The sequence below is a fragment of the Monodon monoceros genome, unplaced genomic scaffold, assembly GCF_005190385.1.
Source record: "Monodon monoceros isolate NGI ecotype Baffin Bay Population unplaced genomic scaffold, NGI_Narwhal_1 Super_Scaffold_18, whole genome shotgun sequence".
Taxonomy (NCBI): Eukaryota; Metazoa; Chordata; class Mammalia; order Artiodactyla; family Monodontidae; genus Monodon; species Monodon monoceros.
Window position 1 is genome coordinate 556,354 of NW_021703774.1, and position 17,059 is coordinate 573,412.

A 17,059-nucleotide genomic window follows, 5' to 3' on the forward strand; every position below is an offset into this window, starting at 1 on the left:
GTTTTTTTTTTTTGAGACTAGTATAATTTTTTTTATTGGAGTATAATTGCTTTACAATGGTGTGCTAGTTTCTGCTTTATAACAAATTGAATCAGCTATACAAACACATATTTTGCTGCTACCCTAATAATTCCGGCCTTTACTCACTAGTACACGAGAGGGTGAGAAGAAAGAAGAAAGGTGAAATTCTAATAATTTTAATATGCTACTTATTAACAGATACCACAAAGGAAGGGTTGGAATTATTAGATTTCCCTTTCTTAGGCTATTCCCAGGAAGCATGGACAATGCAATACTGACTATCCTACTTGGAAGGAGTCTTGAAGCTGGTCCAAAAGCACAGAGAAGGATACGCTGCTAAGCTAGATGCAGTTTTTCCATTAGCTCAGGAAAAGCACTAATGGAAATTCACAAGTCATCACTGAAAGCCCAGATAAGCAGCAACCTGGCCAGAAAGCACTGCCCCCTGAGTCTTGGCTGAGGTACGGGAGGCGCACACACACTCTCACACAACCAAAATAAAGATCATCAAAGCCACCCCAGCACTCAATAACACACAATACTGGACTCAGATAACCTGAATTAGGTTTAACCAAAAGGTGCATTTTCCCCCTTTTCTGTAAGAATAAGATGGGTTATCAGTACCGACTTCTGCTCCAATAAAGTTCAGAGAAGAAACAATTACTGTTTTACACTGAATAAGTGCAAATATCTTCCGGGCCCCTTGGGATTTTAATAACCTGAAATGCATGCATGTATGTATATATGTAAATTGGTAAAATCTGAATAAGGGGAATGCTATTAAGAAACAATTTATGGGGAGTTCCCTGGCGGTCCAGCAGTTAGGACTCAGAGCTTTCACTGTCGTGGGCCTGGGTTCAGCCCCTGGTTAGGGAACTAATATGGTACAAGCCGCATGGCGCAGCCAAAAATAACTGCTGGGGGCTTCCCTGGTGTCGCAGTGGTTGAGAGTCCGCCTGCCGATGCAGGGGACGCGGGTTCGTGCCCCGGTCCGGGAGGATCCCACATGCCGCCGAGCGGCTGGGACTGTGAGCCATGGCCGCTAGGCCTGCGCATCCGGAGCCTGTGCTCCGCAACGGGAGAGGCCACATCAGTGAGAGGCCCGTACCGCAAAAAAAAAACAAAAAACTGCTGGATAGGTCTCCAAAAAAAAAAAAGAAAGAAACAATCTATGTATACATCAATAAAAGATAGCATCTATGAATAAGATAAAGAACACGGCTAGTCATTAGTAAAGCAACTAATTGCTTTACAAATTCTAATGCTATCAGCACAATCCAATTACCCTAAGTGACCATGTGAGACCCTGATAAAAGTGAAACAGTGACTTTCAAAGACTAAATAATAGATACTTCAGGCCTTAGGCCTTCAAGTGTTAGAACAGAGGAAATGTGACTCAAATATGAAGAATTCATATTCAAAAGGAATACACAAAATCATTTCTTTGGAGAAGTAAGAGGTCTTAAAAGGGATGCATTCAAGTTCAGGGAAATAATCAGGACAGGAGAAATCTTGGAATAAGTCAGTAACCACGCAGGCTACAGCAAAGCAGAGAGAATGCCTCTACTGACACCATGAAGAGAAGACCAGGAAGGACAGAACCAAGGGACAGGGAGGGTTTGAGAGCATAAAGCTTCAGAGCTCTGCTGTCAGGGGAAGAAGTGGGTGTATCCACTCTCCAGGTGGATAGAAACAAGTACAGTAATTCAAAATTCCATTATGTTCATAGAAACTATTTGAAACACATTTTCCTCCTTATTTACAGGTCACATCAAAACCGCTTGATACATCTCTCCACTGGGGCCACAGCAGCCCTAGGCTGGAAACACTAGGTAAGTAATGAAACTACCTCGCCCCCACCTGACCTTCCACCTGCCACAGTGTGACTCTGAAAACGACTTGACAGACAGCCTGCAAAGCTCGAAGGCTCTGTGTCTCCAAATCTTGACTGTTTGGTAGTTGAGCAGAATATACAATAATTAAATTTATGCATATGGATGCTGACTTAGAGTCGAGTCCGAAGCTAATTTTTTTTTCCCATTGTTTAAAACGAAGCATCTTGGGAATTCCCTGGCAGTCCAGTAGTGAAGACATGGCGTGTGCACTGCGGTGGCCCAGGTTCAATCCTTGGTCGGGGAACTAAGATCTGCCAAGCCACGCAGCCAATAAATAAATTAATTAATTGATTAATTAAAAATGAAACATCTTGGGACTTCCCTGGTGGCGCAGTGGTTAAGAATCCGCCTGCCAATGCAGGGGAAACAGGTTCGATCCCTGCTCCGCGAAGATCCCACATGCCACGAAGCAACTAAGCCCGTGCACCACAACTACTGAGCCCACGCTCTACAGCCCGCGAGCCACAGCTACTGAGCCCGAGCGCCACAACTATTGAAGTCCATGCGCCTAGAGCCCATGCTCCACAACAAGAGAGGCCACCACGATGAGAGGCCTGTGCACCGCAACAAAGAGCAGCCCCCGCTTGCCGCCACTAGAGAAAGCCCCACGCGCAGCAACGAAGACCCAATGCAGCCAAAAATAAATAAATAAAAAATGAATTTATTTTTAAAAAATGAAACATATTTTTATTTATCTTTTTTTTTGGGGGGGGCTGTGTTGGGTCTTAGTTGGGGGGCACGAGGGATCTTTCGTTGTGGCGTGCAGGCTTAGTTGCCCTGTGGCACGTGGGATCTTAGTTCCCCAACCAGGACTGAACCCGTGTCCCCTGCATTGATAGACGGATTCTTGGGCTTCCCTGGTGGCGCAGTGGTTGGGAGTCCGCCTGCCGATGCAGGGGACACGGGTTCGTGCCCCGGTCCGGGAGGATCCCACATGCCGCAGAGAGGCTGGGCCCGTGAGCCATGGCCGCTGCGCCTGCCCGTCCAGAGCCTGTGCTTCGCAACGGGAGAGGTCACGGCAGTGAGAGGCCCGCATACCGCAAAAAAAAAAAAAAAAAAAAAAAAAAGAAAGACGGATTCTTAACCGCTGGACCACCATGGAAGTCCCGAATCTTTTATTTTAGCAGTAACAAATAAGATCTGAGAAAGCCACAATCCAGGCAATAAGTAATCATTGGCATTCATTCCTAATTAAATTGTGTTAAGATGGGGCTAAACAGATGCAAAATAGGAATGTTCTGGAGGCACTACCAGAAATTATTAAAAGCAGGATAGGGTAGACATGGGCCTCCTCATCTTTGGCCAACAACAGTAACCATGAAAATGCAACATCCAGTCAAGGCTTCCAATCAAGATGTGGTCAAACTTCCAAGCACACGACCCCCAGGGGGACTTGGAGGGAGGTGGCATTCCATCACCCTGCTCTTCGTGAGTGAGACCCCACAGGAAAGGATGGGACACTTCCCTCTGGTGAAGGTGTTCAGAGAAAGTAGGTAAGATGTTCTCACTCCAGCTAAACTTTTCTCCCATGATTTAGTTGCTTCCCCAAGTATCCCGTCAGAAAAACATTATGATTTCTAAGACTACGGAGTCCCTCTGCCTTCACGTCAGCTTAACAATCTATTCCAAATAGCTGAGAAGGTCCTACAACTTTTTTGAAAATTCAGTTTAGAAAACTTGGGCCTAACTTTATCTAACCTACAGCTAGCTGGACTTTACATCCTTAGGGAATAAGGAAAAATACAGACCTGAGGCCCTGTAGTGACCAAGGACTTGGGGGATAGTGATACTTAACATACTAGTCTTATCTCCTCTGAGAGATGGAGATAACTGACCAGAACATAATAGGAAGAAGACTCAATTCTAAACCTCATCAGAGGGACCTCCCTGGTGGTCCAATGGTTAGGTCTCAGTGCTTTCACTGCCGGGGCCAGTTTGATCCCTGGGTCAGGGAACTAAGATCCTGCAAGCCGCACAGCACAGCAAAACAAAACAAAAACCACATGAGAAAATCAAGTGTTTTCGGATTTTGACTTTTGTGTTTTTCTATTTTAGATGCAAATGCACATCCAAGCTCTCTGCAGCACGTGATGTTCCTTGTTACCAAGAGCCGTGCCCGACAAGCAATAAATGCTCAATAAACATGCATCTAAGTAAATGCCTAGATGAATGAACGACTGAACAACCCCTCTCTCCTTCTTCAGCTTCCGCAATGTGCTAACTGGCTCCAGGCTTCCCCTCTGACAGCTCTTCCTCTTCCTTTCCTCAATATGCAAATTCCCCAAGGGTAGCCCCGGGTCTTCTGCTCTCCCCAACACTGAGAGAGCCCATCTTCTTCCAGAACCTTCCCAGGCACTGATTCATTTTCTTCAAGCAGTGTGCTGGGCACTAAGGAGAAAGGATGGTTGAGACGCGCTCTGCGGGCAGGGGCTCGTGGCCTAGCATGAGACAAGGCAAGGATGAATCTGTGGGAGACACTGTCACATGCGGCTGCTAAACCAGCATCAAGAGCAAGATGCTATGAGAGCAAGAAGGAAGGACACATTCTGACAGGGTTGATGTCACAGAGGAAGTGACATCTGAGCGGAGCCCTGAAGGATTAAGAGGGTTTTACAGGTGTAGAAGGGCAGAGGGGGCAACTCGGCAGAGAGAAAAGTGCGAGCAAAAATTCAGGAGGAGTGGGCAGGCGGGCAACGGCGAGGGATAACCTTGCAGGTCTGTGAGTGTGGCTGGGGAGCAGAGGGAGAGAAACTGGTGAGACAGGCTGGAAACAGTTTAGATGCCACGTTGTTAGCCTTCTTACCTGCGTTCCAAGGGTTTCAAAACACAAAGCTGCATCAGAATTGCCTGGGATGCATGGTAAAAATATAGATTACTGGGCTGTGCCCCAGAGCTACCGAATTGGAATTTCCCAAGGTAGGGCCCAGGCAACTGTATTTTAATGAACACTATGGTATATAGTTAGATTTAGTGACCACTGATAATGTTTTAAATTAAAGTTGCATTATTAGATTGGTATTTTAAAGATAACTCTGAAGGTACTACTAAAATGGACTGCGAACGTGCGAAATTAGAAAAAGGCAGACCTACAGCAGACTACAGTAATGATGCACTCATTTATTCCACAAGCACTCACTCAGAAAACGTGCCTACAGTTCACGGGAGAGAGGACAGCCTGCACAGGGTCCCAACAGTGTGAACGGAGACATTTGAAAGACAGAACTGGCAAGTCCTGATGATTCAGCAGATCACAGGGGAAGGCGGAGACAGAGCAAATCCCAGTTTCCGTCAGTGACTCCCAATGTGGATAAACACAGAATGAAGGGTCCCTGGGTCCTACCCCAGACCTACCGAGTGAAGGGCTTTGGAGGGTTGCGCTCAGGAGTTTCTGTCTTCAACACGTGCCCCTGACAATTCTCATGCGGTCAGTCAGGCAGCAACGTGGGACAGACAACTGGGAACCGATGTCTTAGATGATAATTTCCTCCCCCGAGGACAAGACAGGAGGAACAAGTTTGTGACTGGCATGAAAACAGTTTTGCTCTGGAAATACCAAGACTAAGTAAACCTGAGTAACACATCTAGATCATGATGTCTAGTGGACAGTCAGAAATATAAATCTGTAGTCCAGAAAAAAGATCAACTAGACAGAGGTCAGGGTTGGACAGATCTGGACACCATTCGTGCATAAGCTACGGATGAGGCCTTGGGAGCGGGTAAGGTTACAAATGGAGAAATGATGGACGGAAAAGTGGCTGAGAATGGACACCTGGGAACAGAGTGGGCAGTGGAGGGTTAGAGTAAAGGAAGCGCAGGAGGCTGGTTCAGGAGGTTAGAGAAGGGCTGGGAAAGCAATGCTTCAGAAGCCAAAGGACAAGAGTTTTCACTGATAAAAGGAATCATGTGGACAAAATATTATAAAATGGTCCAAAAGGAAAGAAACTAAGAAGAATGATAAGGTGAGGCCTTTAGGAAGTCTGTGGTAACCTTTAAGAAAGCAGTCTCAGTAGAATGGCAGGAATTAAACTAGAAGAGCAGTTATACACCACTTCTTAAAGAGAATTTGAGGACAAAGGAAAAAAAGATGAATCAGTGGCTTGAAAAAGAGAGAAAGTTCTTTTGGAGGCCATTTTTATTTTTAAGAATGGAGACAACTTGAGGTGTTTTAAAGAAAAGAAGGAGACAGGAAGGGAGAGGAGCGTGGGGCACACGAGAAGAGACGGTGGACCGAGTACATTCCAGATGAGGCAGGGAGGGTGGTACCAGCCTCTAAAAGGAGGCTGGAAGGAGGAACGACAACAGAGAGGGTCTGGAGGGACAGACAGGGGCACTGAGCATGTCCTCCTTGTTGTTGCTGAGTAAATGATGATTATGTCCCCATTCTTATTAGGAAAGAAAGTGAAGATGTGGCTGGAGCACGAAAATGAGACGCGGCGTCCCTGGGGATGATGAAAACGCTGGCAGGTGGTAACGAAGGCCCAGAGGAAGGCCTTTCACTTCGCTTACCCGATACGTACATAAGCACTCTTGGTGGCAGGCAGCGCTCTGAGCACTTCACATACATGAACTCAGTTACTCCTCGTAACAGCTCCGTGAGTTTGAAAGGCTCATCATCCCCATTCTACCTACGGAGAAACAGGCACAAAGGCTTTAGGGGACCTGCCTCAGCTCGAAAGTGGCAGGACCAGGACTGAAATCCGCATGGTCTGGCCCCAGAGTCCCGCTCTTGACCACTCTGCTGCTTCTTCAATACAACACCCACATGTCTGTAGTGTAGCCAAGAGGAAATGGGATCAACGTCATCTTGCGCTCTGAGGAGCTTAGGAAAGCGGGGCCAGGAGGAGGCAGCGTTAAGTGCTGTGAAGAGCGCACACTACAGGAAGTTGGGGTCACTTATGAAAGGGTGGCTGTGATAACACTGGACTTCCCACCAGTCCAGCGGTTCCGACTTCAAAATACACCGCAGCCCCTAAACTCCTCTCCGAATTCCAAGTGTTCAATGCACCTTAGTGGTCTGGCATCTCACAATCCTCCCTCAAGCTGTAAATGCCTGAAGCTAAGCTCTGCTTCTGCCCCACATCAGCTTCCTCGTGCCTTCCCCGTGTCTGTCCCAGCACAGTGTAGAGAAAAAGCTGCACCAGAGAGGACTTCCTCACCATTTCCCCCAGCACCTAGTTCAGTATCTGGCACACAATGGTTGCTTAATAAATATTTGTTGAATTTCAGTTTATTCTCCCAATCTTAAAATTGTCTCCGACTTTGGCTTCTCCTGCTTTCTACATCCAGTAAGTCTCAACATCCTGTGTTCTGCCTACATGCCTACTCATACCTTACTGTCCTCTTAACCCCTTTTCACTATTGCTGTAGAAGCTATTCTTGTAAGCTACTGTGCATCTTAATTTTTGCTTCTCCATTCTCAATCCAATACAATCTCACCAAATTATCATTTAAAATACTATCCTTCTCACATTGCTCTTCTGCTCTAAAATATTCAGTCTCTTTATTCAAGAAGCAGTTATGAGATGCCCAACCTGCCAGAAACTGTGCCCTTTCCAATTGAAAGTAACCCCTATTTCCTCAGAACACCCCCACTAATGGTCTATTCATTCCAGTCACCCCATCTTAAACAGCTAGTCATTATTTTCTCATGCAATAATGCCTCATCTCACCCAAAGGCGTACAAGTTCTTGAGGGAGGAGGACGTTTCTTTCACTCTTTCCCCTACTGGACGTGCAGCGCGTGCGGGGCACAGAGCAGCAGCGCCCAGCATTCAGAAAGAGAACAGACACATCGTCCTTGATGGATTCTGGTTTGGTCCATTATCCTATTTTATTATTTAATATTTATATTATATTGAAAAAACTTTAATGATTCTTTCCATATTACTCTACTACATACAACAACTTCCAGGATAACTTTTATATCAAATAAAAATAAAGACTAATTTTACTTAATTCACATATAATTTCTAAAAGGATGCAAGTCTTTTATCTTTACGTACAAGACCGAATTTACATTCCAATCCCCAAACTGTACTAAAAAAAATCTGTTTTATTCTTATTACAACTCTGATATTTGTACCAATTCATTCAATTTAGAGTTTGCTTCAAGCTGATATAAAAGCTGTAGTACTTCTAATACAGCAAATCGTCTGAACTTTGCAAACACTTTCTATATCAGAGACACTCCTAACAGCTGCACTTCTCGTGTCGACATACTGCTGGTAGGTCAAGGCTCTAAATGCTGCAATGTTTTCAGCATCTAAAATCCTGCTTTACGCTCTCCTCCTTGCTCTGTTGGTCTTTAAAACCCGTAAGAACATGATATCCAATTCCTAATTATCTCTAAGACCTAACCAAGCAAAGTTTAACAGAACAAAAAAAATCTAAAATAAGAATCAATTATTAAGAAAGAAAATCATATACTTTGCAGCAAAGAAAGTTATAAATAGGAACCCAAATTCCAATTCTGATTATTCTCATTAAATTAGTCTCTGGAACAACTCACTGCCCCTCCCCTGCCACCACCAGCTTCTTCTCATGAATTCATTCACTGAATAAATAGTTATTCCCAATGTCTAAAATTGAATAGATATTATGGTGGATGCAGCTAACATAATGGTGAAGAAGTTAGGCACAGTCCCTGGCCTCTCAGAGCTTACAGTCTAGTTAGGGGAAGACAGACAATTAAATGAGAAACTATAAGACTATATGTCAAGTGCCATGACAGGTAAGCTATAAGATACCAAGGGAAAGCATAGGAGAAGCACCTAACATGGGAAAACAGAGTATGGGTAAACCATCGGGTGGTGGGGGGAATTAGAAGCAACGATGTTGCACCTGAGACCTGAAAGATGGGCAGGCAAAGAGGAGAGACAATAAGGTTGGGAAAGGGGAGACAAGAGAACACACCATAACTGAGGGAATGAAAGACAATCAATGTAGCTGCAGCACAGAATCCAAAGTTGGGAATGGTGAGAAGGAGACTAGAGAACAGGGCAATGACAACCACTTAACAGTTTTAAGGGAAGTATGCAATGTTCAGCAACTCTTGGCTGAAGTACAGGAAATAGAGGAAACGAGGAGAAGCGGGGAAACCACTCAGCAGACTATTTCTATTACCCAGGTGAGAGATAAAGGCTTGAACTAAAGTAATGAAAAAGAGACCAAATGAAAGCAGACAGACTCAAGAGACATGTAGGAGATGAATCCGCAGGACCTGATGGCTGGAAGCTCACGAGAGGACCATGTCTGTTTTGTTCCCTGCGCACCCTCAGGCCTAATAAGCACCTAACACACAGTAACTGTGAACAAACGAATCAAGAAAAATAAGGAGCCACAGATGTTACCCAGGTTTCGCATAACAGCTGGGTAGAGGGAGGTGCCATTTACTGAGAGAGGAAACACAGGAACCCGTGAATATGCTGGGTTTGAGGTACCTGTGAGCCATCCAAGGACAGACAACGAGAATGCAGGTGGATGGCCCTTACAAAGCTGAGGAGAAAAACAGATCTTCCTGGAAATGTTAAATCACGGCAGCCTCAGTGGCTCAGCTAAACTACAGTTGATAACTGGCACTTTTCTGGGGGGAAGAGGCACTTTTTTTTGTTTGTTTGTTTGGCTGCGTTGGGTCTTCGTTGCTGCATGCGGGCTTTCTCTAGTTGCGGCGAGCAGGGGCTACTCTTCGTTGTGGTGCGCGGGCTTCTCGTCGCGGTGGCTTCTCTTGTTGCGGAGCCCGTGCTCTAGGCGCACAGGCTTCAGCAGTTGTGGCTCGCAGGCTCTACAGCACAGGCTCAGTAGTTGTGGCACACGGGCTTAGTTGCTCCGCGGCACGTGGGATCTTCCCGGACCAGGGCTCGAACCTGTGTCCCCTTAATTGGCAGGCAGATTCTTAACCACTGCGCCACCAGGGAAGCCCAGAGGCACTTTTAAAGCATACTATGTGTGACATGACTTCAATCACCTTTTAAACTTCCCAGGGTTATTAACTAATGGCTCTAACATCAAAGATATCAAAAAATTAATATTCATTCCTGATCTTAGAACAGTTAGCAAATAATCTTTCATTTCTTGACCAAGGTGATGGTAACTCAGGCCTTTGCTTTATAAAAATCCATTGATTATATATTTTTGTTTTACATATACTTTTCTGTATGTGTATTAAATTTTGCAATAAAAAAGGTTTTTAAAAACCTTAACTAGAAATAAATTGCTTAACCAAAAGAAGCTATTAAAAACAAAGTAAACATCATATTTAATGGAGACATATGACAGACATCCTAAATAAAGAAAGACAACAGATGGAAGATGCCTTCCATCACTATTATTATTCAACACTCTTTGAGGTTCTGGTCAAAAAATGCAGACCAGAAAAGGAAAGGTTTAAACTTTAGAGTTTTTGCAACAAATGGTGCTGAGGCACCTGGACATTTGCATGCAAAAGAATGAAGTTGGATCTCTACCTCACACCATATGAAAGACTAACGCAGAATGGATCAAAGACCAAAATGTAGTAACTAAAACTATAAAACTCTTAGAAGAAAATATAGATGTGAATATCTGTGACCTTCGATTAGTCAATCATTTCTTAGATACGATATTAAAAGCACAAACAACAAAAGAAAAAAACAAATAAATTGGACATCATCAAAATTTTAAACTTTTGTGCTTCAAAGGTTTAAATCTTGGGGGAAAAAAACCCCATCATGGTTCATAGATGCTAACATCTAACTAGAAAAATGAGCACTTGATAAAACTAATAAATAGAGTTCAGTAAGGAAATCAAATAAATACTATTTTTAAAAAACAGCTTAGGGGCTTCCCTGGTGGCACAGTGGTTGAGAGTACGCCTGCCGATGCAGGGGACGCGGGTTCGTGCCCCGGTCCGGGAAGATCCCACATGCCGCGGAGCGGATAGGCCCATGAGCCATGGCCGCTAGGCCTGCGCGTCCGGAGCCTGTGCTCCGCAACAGGAGAGGCCACATCAGTGAGAGGCCCGCATACCGCAAAAAAAAAAAACAGCTTAGGACTTGCTTGGTGGCGCAGTGGTTAAGAATCCGCCTGCCAGGGACTTCCCTAGTGGCGCAGTGGTTGAGAGTTTGCCTGCCAATGCAGGGGACGCGGGTTCATGCCCCGGTCTGGGAAGATCCCACATGCCGCGGAGCGACTAGGCCTGTGTGTCACAACTACTGAGCCTGCGCTCTAGAGCCCACGAGCCACAAGTACTGAGCCCACGTGCCACAACTACTGAAGCCCACGAGCCTAGAGCCTGTGCTCCACAACAAGACAAGACACCGCAATGAGAAGCCTGCACACCGCAACTAAGAGTGGCCCCTGCTCGCCACAACTAGAGAAGGCCCACACACAGCAGTGAAGACCCAATGCGGCCAAAAATAAATAAATTAATTTTTAAAAAAGCAGCTTAAACTGGTTAGATAATATGAGGAAAATGCCATTCAGAACATCAATAAAACAACACAATACTGTCTGGGCAAACATGCCATCATTATGTAAGATGTTAACACTAGGGGCAGCTGGGTGACGGGTATACAAGCTCTCTCTGAACTAGCTTTGCAACTTTTTTGTAACTCTAAAATCACTCTAAAAGAAAAGGTTTATTTAAAGCAAAAGATAAGAACATGACAAAACAAGCCACAGGGAGAAAAATATTTATAATGCATATCAAAACAAGGACTTATATCCAGAAAATATAAAGAATGTCTACAAATCAATAAAAAGACAAAAATGTTTTTAAGTGCAAAAGATTTGAACTAGACACTTCTCTCTCTCTCTCTCTCTCCCCAAATGACCAAAAAATACTGAGAAGGTATTCAACATTATTAGTCACTAAATGCAAATTAAAACCACAATGAGATAACAATACACAAATACTAGAATGACTAATATTCAATGACTAAACAACAACAAAAAAAGACTGACATTATCAAAAATTAACAAGGATGCAGAGCAAACAGAACTCTCATTCATGGCTAGGATAGCGTAAAATGCTACAACCACACTGGAAAACTGCACGCTGTTAATAAAGTTAGAATTTTACAACTCTAGGACCCAGCAATTTCATTCCTATGTATTTGCCCAAGAGAAATGAAAACATATGTCTATGAAAAGACTTACAGAACAACATTCATAACAGCTTTATTCATAATGGACACCAACAAAAGAGGAAATAACCCAAATGTCAATCAACAGGAGGATAAGCAAATTGTGGAATAGTCACACAATGGAATACTACTCAGCCATACAAAGGAATGGATAAACCTCAAACACATGTTCAGTTGAAGAAACCAAACATAAAACAGTACACACAATATAATCCATTTTAAGGACAGTCAAGACTAATGCAGAATGATAGAAATCCTAACTATGATTCCCTGGGGAAAGGAGGTTCGAGAGGAACTTCCAAGGACGATGAAAATGTCCTGTTTCTTGATCTGGGTGATGGGCACATGGTTGTATACACTCTCAAAACCCATCAATTATAGACTTAATATCTATGCATTTTTACTACAAGTAAAATATACCTCAATTTTTAAAAATGAGAAAGTGAGGACAGTTCATCTGTCATTTTTAGATAGGATGGCCAGGAAATGCTTCACTACAAAGGTGACATTTGAATAAAGACTCTGCGCAAGTCTAAAGAAAAAAAAAAAGCCAGCCATGGGGATATCTGACGTAAGAGGATTCCAGGCAGAAGGAACAAGAGATGCAAGGCCTTTTAGGCAGAGCAGCAACTGGGGTTCCCGAGAAACAGGGAGGCCAGGGTGGCTGCAGTGGCAGCCAGTGTGACAGAACAAGGCGGAGACAAGTTCCGAGGGATAACAGTGGATGAGCTCACACAGTGCCCGGTGGGTCACAGTAAGGCCTCATTAAATACCGTGTTCTTCGTCTTAGGACTGACGGAACTTCACCAAGTGCCTCCTAAGAATCAGGCACTGAGTTCAGATAGCTTAACACAAAGCTTAGGTAAGTAGCAAAACCAGGATTAAAACCCAGGTATATCCGATTCCAAAGCTCATAGTCTTAATCATTTTGCAATAGTAACTCAACATAGTAATAGCCAATATTTACCGAGTGCTTCTTATTAATATGTTTAAGCTAAAGGACTTTATATTGGATCTCCCCAGTCATACATTGTATTACAAATGGGTTACAAGTATGACACAAAGATTTTTGAATGAAATCTTGTATTGCTATTAAAAAATGTTTTGCAACCAATCAAAATTTTTAAATGGTAAAATCATATTTAATTTGTATGGCTCCTTCCGTCAACTCCCTAAATTTAGTAATTATAACTTTGCTGCACACTCCACTTCCAGGGAGCACGCCACAGTGAGTCCACAAAATAGCCCTTTCTCTTCCTATTGAATCATTTTAATCTACATTTTTATTTTAGTCTACATTGTTCAACATCAGGGGAGATTTATGTTTTGCATGCACGTGTAAAATATTTTGGTTTTCCACTGAATTTGCTCTAATTTTCCACAATTTTTCTAACTAGAAGATACGTATGTTTGTCATGATTGTCATCATGACCATCAACATCATCATTATTGATACAGCTGATATTATTAGATGTTCTTATAAATAAAACATAACTGATTTTATTAATTTCTTGTTACTTCTTGATCTGTTTACTTATTAACAGATTTTAGTGCTAACACAACACTGTAATCAACTATACCTCAATTTTTAAAAATAGATTTTAATGCTAACAATTAGCCAAAGTCTGGTTTTTAATAGATTTTCTTATGACATATTAAGAAATTTAATGAATTTTTATACCAAACTCCGAAACCTCCACTTTACCAAGGGTGCTATACAAATACTGTCATCTTCTGTATATGCCACGACATGAATGAGGCCCGGAAGCAACGTTTTTGGCATTATCTCACATTGAGCAAAGGCAGAATTATGTAAGAATCAAAGCAGAGACAGAATGCAAAAAGAAACCTCCCCCTACAAAATAGTGATGTACCTAAGAGGTCTTTTGAAAGTAAACAGAAGGTCTAGATGGAGAGGGGAACCAGGACTTCAGAAAAGCAGTGTATCCTAGGTAGAAAACCAGAAGCTTCTGAGTCTGACAGATCTAGGTTCCAATACCGGCATGACCTATGGTATCTAGGTTAGGGCAAATTGTCTTCTCTGATTCTACTTCCTCAATATTAAATGGAATAATACCATCTACTTGGTGGAACTGTTGAGGCAAGATAATAAAAACAGCAAAATGCAGTTCAACAGCGTACACTCAGTAAAGAGCACTTATAGTTATGACACACGGTGAGTTCTACCAAGTTAAAATATTTGTAAAAATTAACGTGACCTGGGAAAGAATACAAATAAAAACAGTTAATATGTTAAGGTGGTATTTGTACTAATGAATTGTTTTTTCTTTTATATAATTTCGTTTTAATGTTATGTTGCTTAGCAGTAAATATACAGATGAATAAGTCAAATGGGAAACCAATACTTAAAAGAACTCTTAGATTCATTTTCTTGGAATGTGAATAATTATCCCATGATGTTTCTATTATATTGAAGTTTTTTAAGGAGAAATACAACCATATGGTATCATCCTTCTTCAAAAGTTCAAAAGGAGTTAGAGAATATTCTGCTTTTTCTTGAAGTTATCTTGCAAACAACCACATTTTCAGAGACAGAAAAGAATATCAAGCAGAAATTTGACTTGTTTTATAAATAAAACATTTCATTATATTTTATTTCTGTTCCATGCTTATGGTATTCTTTCAGCTTCTTCCTAGGCCTCAGATTGCTCATTTGTAAAAATGACAAAGGTGGATAAGATGTTGTCCTCTAAGGTTCTTTCTGCTATGGTGTCCTGAAACTTGATAATCCTGTAACAAAACAATATATATGGCCAGTCCTGCAACTCTGCATTAAAGTGCCCCTCTCACAAGTCTTTTCCCCTAGTGGTAGCCCCCAGAGCTGAAGCCATTACTGACTCTTACCCCTGAGCCAGTGAGGCCAAAGGGAGCTGCAGAGCTAGGAAATCCACAGAAGAGACAGCAAAATGATTAATGATTTGGAAACTGATCTTAAATAAAGGGATGGGTATTAGATCAGAATAAAGAAGACTGGATCAGAGAAGGCTGATTATCTAAAAATATACAAAGGCAAATTGTAGATAATGATCAATACTCTTTCTGCACTTTTACTATGAACAGGGTAATAGGAAATGGAGTCAATACTTAACAGGAGCAATATGGACTAGACTGTGTGTTTAAACCTGTGAGTTTCCCAATCCCTGAGGGCAGGGACTATGCCATCTTTGTATCCCAGCATCTACTATAGGATCTGGCACCTAAGAAGTACTCAATAAATACTCGGCCAAAAAAAAACCCCAAAAACCTTAATAAAGGATCATTTAAATTTTTAAAGATCCAAACCACAGAAGTGCGTTATGGAGACAGAACGGGAAATTTCTCTCCTTTTGATATTAAAAAAAAAAAAAAGAAAAAGAAGATACAGTAATAGCCTTCGTAACAATAATGTAGATACTGACTTACGCTTCAAAGTTATTTCCCATTCAAAACCCTTGAGCCTTGGTGATCCTGTCGGGGACGGGCGTTAGCAAAGAAAGAGCTTAAGCAAGGCACACAGCGTCTCCTTGCACCTGACAACTGGTGCCAACCATGACCATGAGTCCGTGCCTGCCACAAATACCCACTGAGCACTGAGAGTCCCAGCAGGAAGACTCTCCTGACGCCAGTCCTGTGCCCAGCGTGGCAGTCGGGAGACGCGAATGGATGGGCCTTTTCACCTGGCCCCTGTGCTGCGGGAGCTCTCCAGCAGGGAAGAAGGCTCTCAGCAGATGAAAAGCAGCTTGGTGACCCTTCAGAACCATTTCCATCACCCCTGGTGATTTACAGTGAGATGAGTCATTCTTCTGACCTCATTTTTCATGCTATTTACCGTCAAGAGGGGACAATCTAAACATGCCTCAATACAAGAGGCATGATCACAAAACTGTGAAGCTGCATCCAAAGGACCCAAACATAATGTGTTTGGCACTTTAAAGCCATATCTCGTAGCTAGGCCAGCCGACTTTTAAAATGAATGAATGAAAGAATAAAAATAACTAACTAAAAAAAGACACCTGGCAAAAATGCTGCAGAGAAGCAGAAAGAAAGTAAACCTGCTTCCCATGAAATGCCCCATATAAATAAAACACAGTTTGTAAAACAACACACCCTGCTGTGAAATTCCCATTCAACTAGAAGGGCAGACCTCTCCTTGCCGACCAACCCAGTCTCCATTTGAACGTTCCAAATGTCACTTCCATTTTCAAAGATGAGCGCATCATCTACCCACAGCGGACTGACACACCCAGAATGGACACTCCTCTCTTCCCGCCTCCCCTATAAGGCAGGGCCCTGGGAAGAAAGTCTCTCTTCTCCCCGTACAGCCGACTTACTCTACTTTTTAGTTTTCTTTGGATCCCTTCCTTCGAAGTTTTCTTTTATGATAAAGCTCAAGTGCTGGTGGTGACATTGGGGGGCAAGAAACCAGAACTCTGAACAGTATATCAAAATAGGGGGAACTTCAGCTAAGAGTTAATGAAACAGGTTTGAAAAGGTGATAAAGTTTACCCCACGGTCATCGTCACTGACAAATCTTTACACACGAAGGCACTGATCTATATTTGTCGAGCCCCACGTCAAGCCGTGCAACAGTCAATACACTACACTGACCTGTGTGAGCCACTTTATTCACAAGGTTCACAATTTACACGCTTTGAACCGATATTCGGTCTCCCAAGTAGAAGGTCAACACAGGGAGATGTGATGATTAGAAGAATGTATTGATTAACAGAATTCAGGTCCAGCCAAGGCTGGCTTGAAACTTCAAAATTCTGTTTAGGCCACCAACGGCCACTAAACCACAAAGAGAGAACGTGATATTAGGTACCTCCTGATAGAAGTATATGCCACCACCTATGATGTACTCTTGCCAAAATATTCAAATCTGAATCAGATCAAATCTCTGGATCTTATCATCAGTTTATAGAAAATACAGGAGACAAAGGAACATGTTAACATTACAAGCATGCAGTCAGCAGAATCAAGATTGTGGGAAACTCTACAGTACAAACAATTCAGTTTTTCA

The 17,059-nt window shown here is 42.7% G+C and overlaps 1 protein-coding gene across 9 annotated transcripts in view; it reads right to left on the reverse strand.

Annotated features, from left to right (window-relative positions):
* Positions 1-17,059, reverse strand: part of PPP1R12B (protein phosphatase 1 regulatory subunit 12B) — a 197,490-nt gene that overhangs the window by 170,141 nt on the left and 10,290 nt on the right. Inside the window, exon 1 of one of the 9 annotated variants that reach the window (XM_029228069.1) lies at positions 6,434-6,541. The exons of the other annotated variants lie outside the window; for them this stretch is intronic. The gene's annotated coding sequence lies outside the window, so the exon portion shown is untranslated. Of the gene's footprint in view, positions 1-6,433; positions 6,542-17,059 lie in introns of those variants that run through there. 9 annotated transcript variants of the gene reach the window in all.